This window comes from Phragmites australis, chromosome 2 (genome assembly GCF_958298935.1).
Source record: "Phragmites australis chromosome 2, lpPhrAust1.1, whole genome shotgun sequence".
NCBI lineage: Eukaryota > Viridiplantae > Streptophyta > Magnoliopsida > Poales > Poaceae > Phragmites > Phragmites australis.
The window spans coordinates 42,677,181-42,684,430 of NC_084922.1; the positions used below are offsets into that span (position 1 = coordinate 42,677,181).

At 45.5% G+C, this 7,250-nt stretch overlaps 1 pseudogene; it reads right to left on the bottom strand.

The window, feature by feature from the left end:
* Positions 1–2,682: 2,682 nt before the first annotated feature.
* On the bottom strand, positions 2,683–6,697 carry LOC133907448 (trans-cinnamate 4-monooxygenase-like; annotated as a pseudogene).
* Positions 6,698–7,250: the final 553 nt, after the last annotated feature.

A 7,250-nucleotide genomic window follows, 5' to 3' on the forward strand; every position in this document is an offset into this window, starting at 1 on the left:
TTTCTCTAAAAAGGTAGCGATGGACGCGAAGGAATCCGGAGATCCACTCTAGCTTTGATCGAGATTGGTCCTCGTCTATCCCTATGAAAAGAATGGAGATTGGAGAGGAAGTATCGAAGCTACAACTCCAGATCGGTGCCCCCAGGTTAGAATTTGGCAAAATTGACACTGAGTCTGAGACAATATGTAATTTTATTGTGTTCGCTGAAAGAGCACACTTGTTGTCTAGTCACTGAGAGAAATTAGCACAGTGATACTGCGATTTTGTCACATTAGCAAATAAAAGTCCAAAAACAATACAAAACATTTGTTGCCGTGTATAATTAGAATGGACTAAGGGCATGTTTGGTTCGCATCTAAGTTTACTCACGCAATAGATTTTCAAGCAATTGTTTAGTTGACTATCACAATTGCGGCAAATAACATTTTGTTAGCCTCTGACGTACACGCCATACACTCAATTTTTTTACTACTTTGTCACACTTGTGACTAAAAATTTGTTAGTCACACTTTTTACGGTAAGTCATATTTAACTAACTTAGACGCGAACCAAACAGACTTTGAATTTGTATCAAATAAGCATAAGGTATGTAAGTGCTTGTTTAGGGGAGCTTGAGTTGTTTGAATTTTTATAAGATTTGAAATTTATAGGCTAAAATAAAATTATCTAAGTACTTATGTTTAATATAAAATAGGGTCAAGATGGCTGATCAAATACTCTTATTATCCCTGTTTTAAAATTCTTACCACTGGACAAAGGGAAGTTCATATCTTGGGAAAGTTGCCTTCACAACTTGATATCTGGAGGAGTGGAGCAAATAACCTAAGAGGCATGTTTGGAACAGTGTGATTGCCCTTGTTTCATTCATATGTCTTTCTTTCACTTATGCTGCAGAGCCTTTTTGACCTTTTTCGTCCTTATTTTTAATTATAATTGTTTTTTATAGAAATTATCTTATTACGATTCTACGAATCAGTTCAATATAAACATTAGATTCATACTAGAGCCATGATGATCGACTCTCAAGCTAAACAAAAGGCAAAGGTTCCTCTTTAACCATTTGCACCGGAGCTAAAATTGGTCAAGAAAAAAGTTCTTTTATAAGCAAACTAAACAGGTGAAGGAAACACCAAACAGGCAAACAGCCCCATGGGACAACACATTAAGCTACCGAAAGAAACGGTCCAAGTTCGATGGGACTGAAACATCACAGCCAATGTGGCTTCTGCCAACATTTGCGTTGCTTCAATCGAAAGAGATCCGCAATAATCCCACTCATCTTATTTTTGACAGGAGAAATTGCTGTAGTCTGTAAAAATACAAATGTATTGTTCCTCAAAACTCATTGAGAATTCCTGAGGAGAGACTGCGTCGCATCTGCTAGAATTCTGTCGCGGTAGGAAAATAATCTGTAGACAAAGCGAGGGATACATATTTAAGAATTGAACGCTTCATTCAATAATTATCAGATTTCTAATCCATTCCCTGTTTTGATATCTCCTCCCATCTGTTGCAAGTAATATTACCTGAACATGTATCTACTCCGAGGAGACAGAAACCTATAATTAACTAAGACAGACGAACATCAAAGTACACGAAACCAAGAGATGGAGCGGAACATTCCACTCCAGAGCATCGATCTCCCTATCCCTAAATATATAGATTTGATCCAAAACTCATCTTCAACAGTCTCTCTATCTCGCTCAATATTCTTACCGAGCCAAAAACACATATCTCGCTCTCCACTCTCGAGAAACACTCCCTCATTCCCAAAACGCTCTCCCGCCCCCCGGACCCACCCCTCTCCAAAGCACCTCGTCGTCCTCCTCCATCACTGTCATTGAGGAGGTCCTCCACTGCCTGCCGGCGAGGGTACTCCTTCGCTTCGGCGCAGTTGATAAGGCCTGGCGGCACGCGGCCGATTAGACCGACGCCTGGGAGCCGGAGCTCGACGACCGTGTTGTTGGCCTTGTCGCATGTGACGCCGACCCAGGCGCACGCTGGCGCAGACGCGTTCCACCCCACACGCCCGCGTAAATGGGCGTGCCCCGGGTGCCCGTGACGGCAGCGTTTCTGGCGCTGGCTGCCATCGCCGCGCTTGGGCCCCGCTGCGCCTTCGCGGAGCAGCCTCAGCGGGAGCGATCCGCCCTGCAGTCGTTCCTCGCCGGAACGTCGCACGAGCGGGCGCTGGGGAGGAGGAGGAGACAAGCTGGCGGGTGTCAGTCTCATCGCCCAGGAGCCGGATGAGGATGAGGAACACTCGTGCTCCGAGGAGTGGATGAGAAGGAGACAAGACGGAGGACAGTGTGCAGGGAGGCACTGTGAGCAATTGATTGTTTAGTACAAATGGCAGTCGAGTTCTAGAGCCTTGTGCAAATGCTTGCTTTGCAAAGTTATGCGTCAAAAGTCCTAGCTCTCCTCCAGGTCAACAACATACTGGTGTTCAACACAACCACCGCGGCGTTCAGCCATTTGCTCTGAAGAGAAAAGGAGAGAAAGAGAAAAAGTAGGGGTAATGGATGGGATTTATTTGTTGGTGATATATAAGAGAAAATGTAGAGAATAGAGTATGAGAGTCTGTTGAAAAGAAATAGGATTTAGAGAAAAAATATTATTAGAAAGATTCCTTATATGAAAATTTAAGAGTAAGCTTTACAAGTCTCTCGAAGATGCTTTGGAAGTTAGAACGCTCTTTGCTTGCAAAGAATGGTGGAATGCTTCAAGATGTGGAGGCTGAACTGGCCTCCCTTCTCGGTGGTGTCGAGCTTGTCCTGCCCTGGCAGCGGCAGGCGGCAGTAGCTCGAAGTTCTGGACGAGGCGGCTGATGGTGATGCCGAGGATGGGCAGCGCGAGGATGATGCCGGGGCAGCTCCCGCGGCTCGCGCCAAAGGGTAGGTATCTTAAGGGTCTGTTTGTTTCAGCTAGAGATTCTGAAAAGTAGTTTATAGAAATTTGATTGTAAAAAGCTAGATTGTGAAAAAATTTCAGATTGTAGATTCAAAAAACTTTGATGAACAGTTTAGTAAAATAGACTTTCACAATTTATCAAAAGCAGAGAAAAACCAGCTTCTCAGATTTTCATAATCTAACCAACAGATTTTAAAAAGCTATAACCAAAAGCTGTCTGTTTGTTTCAGTTTCGAATTGTAAAAGCTGAAAACCACAATTCGAAGCTGAAACAAACAGGACCTTAAGTCGTTGCCGTTGGCCTCGACGTACTTCTCCTCCTCGAGAAACCGCTCGGGCCGCTTCCAGCTGTCGGGGTTGTTGGCGAGGTACCAGGCGTTGACGAGGACCTTGCTCTCGGCGGGGATGTCGTAGCCGCCGAGCTTGGCGTCATGGAGGTTCATGTGGGGCACCAGCAGCGGGATGGCCATGCGCAGCCGTAGCGTCTCCTTGATCACGGCCTGCAGGTAGGGGAGCTTGTGCCGGGGCCCAGGACCGTGTCCAGCTCGTGGCGCAGCTTGTCCTGGATCTCCGGGTGGTTCACCAGCTCAGCGATCACCCACTCAATCGACCACAGCGTCGTCTCGATCGCTGCAGCAGGCAAACAGAGCAGAACGAACTAGTGTCAATCTTTCACTTCAGTTCCATAGCAAAACTGATTTTCTACCGGCAATTTGCTAAGTGATGACAATGGAATGCACGGACACCATTGGCACTGGTTCGTATGTTGGACCAACACGTCAAGCAGTTTTAAGGTGCTCGTGTTGCCCCGTGCCAACATTACGTGCTGAATTTCATTTGACGTTGAATTTTTTGTACACCTCTTGCATAGTTTTGGTAGCACCTAGACTTTTTGTTGTTGCTGAACGCTACACACCTAATAAACTAGTTTTGTCAACAACAAAAAAGCTGATAAAAGTAGTAAAGTGGCATGAAGCTAACCACAAATGGAGTACGATAGTTCATTAAGCTTAGTTTGGCCGGTATGTTTGGAAACACTGGATTTATACCAGGTAAGTAGTTGCACGTGTTTGACTGGTGCCTGGTGGACTGTCAGGTAGCATGGATAGAAAACTGAGCGAGCTTCCTGGGCTTACATGGCGCCGTCGCCGCTTCTTGGCAGTATATGGCAGACAAACTTTTCAGGTTATACCATTCAGGTCAACCTTTGTCACACTAAGACTGAAGCGAGATTAAGTTAGTCTGTACCTGCAACGTTAATGTTCTCGACGATGTAGAGCACGTTGTCCTCGTTGATCTCCCCCTTCTGCGCCTCCAGGATGTGATCAATGGCGCACTTGAGCCCATTGTTGTCCATGGCCTTAGTGCTCGCCAGCTTCACACACACACACACCATGAGAAGACTGCAGCTGAGCAGAAGGATCTGAGGCGCGGGAAGCAGCTGGACATAGAGAGAGAAGCCGTTCAAGTCATGTTACAGTAAATGCAGCCCAACGGGAACGTAAGCCCAACCCAACCTACCTAGGCTCGGAGTGGGTGTCTAAGTAATCGGCCCATTGTAGCAAAGAGAGGGAGAGTTCTGTTAAGACAGAAGGGAGGCATGTGTAAGGGGTAAGAAGTTTGTGGTAACGACTGAATCGGCTTGTTCGGCTGAATGACGGCGAGGTTCTGATGGGACCCGATCCTCGAACTATCCACCCAGATATACCTATCCATGTTAGATTGTAACATTTGGTAATCAGAGCCGGATTTATCCTGGAGATCCCGGAGTACCTGCATTGGCATTAGTACAAGACGAGAGAACATAAGAAAGCTATGGAGATGGAGAAGCAGATGAGCAAAATTGTGAAGGTACTGGCGGCGATCCAAACGCAGAACGACTCTTTCAAGCTCTCGCTCGATCACAACACTTCAGTGGTGGAAAACATCACACAATGGAGGCCTCAAATTGATTCTTAGGTGAGCGGTCTGCAAGTCACCGTGGATGATCTGCGGTTCAAGCTGTATCGGATCATGATACATCAAGAGAATCAACAAGGCAAGAAGATTGATACATCTCTGGTGGAGACACTGGTTGCTGCTCATCTAGCAACATCCTTTGGCGAGGCAGCGCTCGGGCCTGATGGCTACAACTCAGCAAATTGCCACCAGATGTTGGGTTAGGGGTATGTCACCACCCTTGAATCACCTCCGATCACATGTGTGAATCATCTTCAACAACTCACTCCGAATCCATTTAGATCTGGTTTTTCTGGTCATTCTAGATTATATTTTTGACATTCTGGTTGGAGTGCTGCCTTACCATAGTTAGAATTTCCTCAATTTGATGGTAGTAATCCTAAGATGTGCAAGAAGAGATGTGAATCCTACTTTGAAATATACAATATACCAACTCATATGTGGACTAGATTAGCTACTATGCATTTTTTAGGCTCAGCAGCATTTTGGTTGCAATCAGTAGAATCTAGGGTTTAGGATGCTTCTTGGGTGGAATTGTGTAGTATTGTTTATAACAGTTTTGAGAGGGATCACTCAGGCAATTCTTTCATGTGAAACAAATTGGATTTGTGCTAGAGTATATAGAACAGTTTGATGGTTTGGTTCACCAATTATTAGCTCATGATCCCACTATTCATGCTGCTATTATCACTAGTAGATTCATTGATGGGTTGAGAGAGGATATTAAAGTTGTTGTGTTGATTCAACGTCTTGTGGATCTCGATACTGCTAGTTCCCTTGCCATTTTGCAGGAGGAAGTCACTTTGGATTTCTCTAGGAAGGAAATTCGAAGGTCTTACTCAATTATTCACACATGAAACTCAAATAGAGTGAATATGCAGTATCTATGAGTCTCCAACTATCATTTATGAAGAGAAGAAGAATACAAAAGTCTCAAAAATTCTTCAGTCTGAAGATAAAGTGTCAGCATTGAGAAATTATAGAAGAGCTAAAGACCTATGCTACAAGTGTGGACTGAAGTGGAATCCCAGTCACAAATGTGTTTAACTGTGTCACTACATGTAGTAGAAGAACTGTGGCAGGCTTTGCAAAACAATAAAGGTCTTGAAGGGGTTACTGAAAAGACAATGATGTTGTCTAGAGGGGGTGAATAGGCATTTTTACACAAATTCGTCATCTTTTACTGTTGGTCTAAACTTACAGCAAAAATAAACTAATGAATTTTTCACAAACATGAAATGAGAAACCCCGCTACATCTGCCGCACTAAGCTACACCCTTCGCCTGAGGCGATCCATGGTTCCAGCCGTGTCCCTATGGATATCGTAAATGATATTGGGCTGTTGAAACAAACATGAAATGAGAATTTCAGTTTATAGTGGTTCTTATGGGATTATATGATAAATAAATGAGACGTTAATTACACATACCGCTAATGCAGCGTCCTCATCCCAATGACCCGGGTAGGCTTTCGTAGTCGACGCGATGTTCGGCTGAACAATATCTGGGGTGTAGGTGACTCGTGTACGTGTATGTTGGACGTGCCACCGCAGGTACTCCTCGAAGCTCGGCTCGGCGGATGGACGAGGCTCCTCGACGACATCCTCAAGGTCATGGGCCCACGCCGAGATGTATGGCGCCAAGCGATCTGCCCAGAGGTTGCCACCCGGCTGGCCCTTCGTGTATACCTACAACTCAATCATGTTAGATAGACTATAAATGAGACGAATGCTATGGATTATATATTTGATTTTATTTACCTGTGGATGTGGCCCGAAACCATGCGAACGTTGACGAGGGGGAAAGTCTGGAAGCATCTGAACTGCGTCATCACGCGGTGGGGTGAGTACTACTCGACGTAGATGTCAAAGACGAGCGGCTTCTTTGTAAGCCAGGACTCCTTGTCGCAGCTACACAACGGAGACAAACCGATAGGCGCACGGGCTTGGATGAACAAGTGGCTATAGGGGGTCTAAACAATGTCGTCTGGACGCAGATAGTCGAACTACGACATAAAAACCTCGTACGCGTTGTGGGCCTGCTCGTGCGCCCAGTGCGAATGTGGAGAAAAATAGTAAGAAATTGGAATTAAAACATGTGGCAAGTGAAGCATAGCTCTATTTCATACGTACTCGGCGTTGACACCACAACGAGCCTATGGTGGCCAATCGCGAACCGTTCGTAAGACCACAGCTGCAACAGTAGTTGGCACCCAGCAAATGTGACTAGTAACTCCTTCTTTGTACACGCGTCACACAAGGTCCGATACGTCACCGCAAGGACAATGGAGGCCCAATTCAACTGGGGGACATCATCGGGCTCCGCATCTGCGATCCACCTCACGTACGGAACAAGAGTCATCGACACCAGGTGGCCTTGGCCGC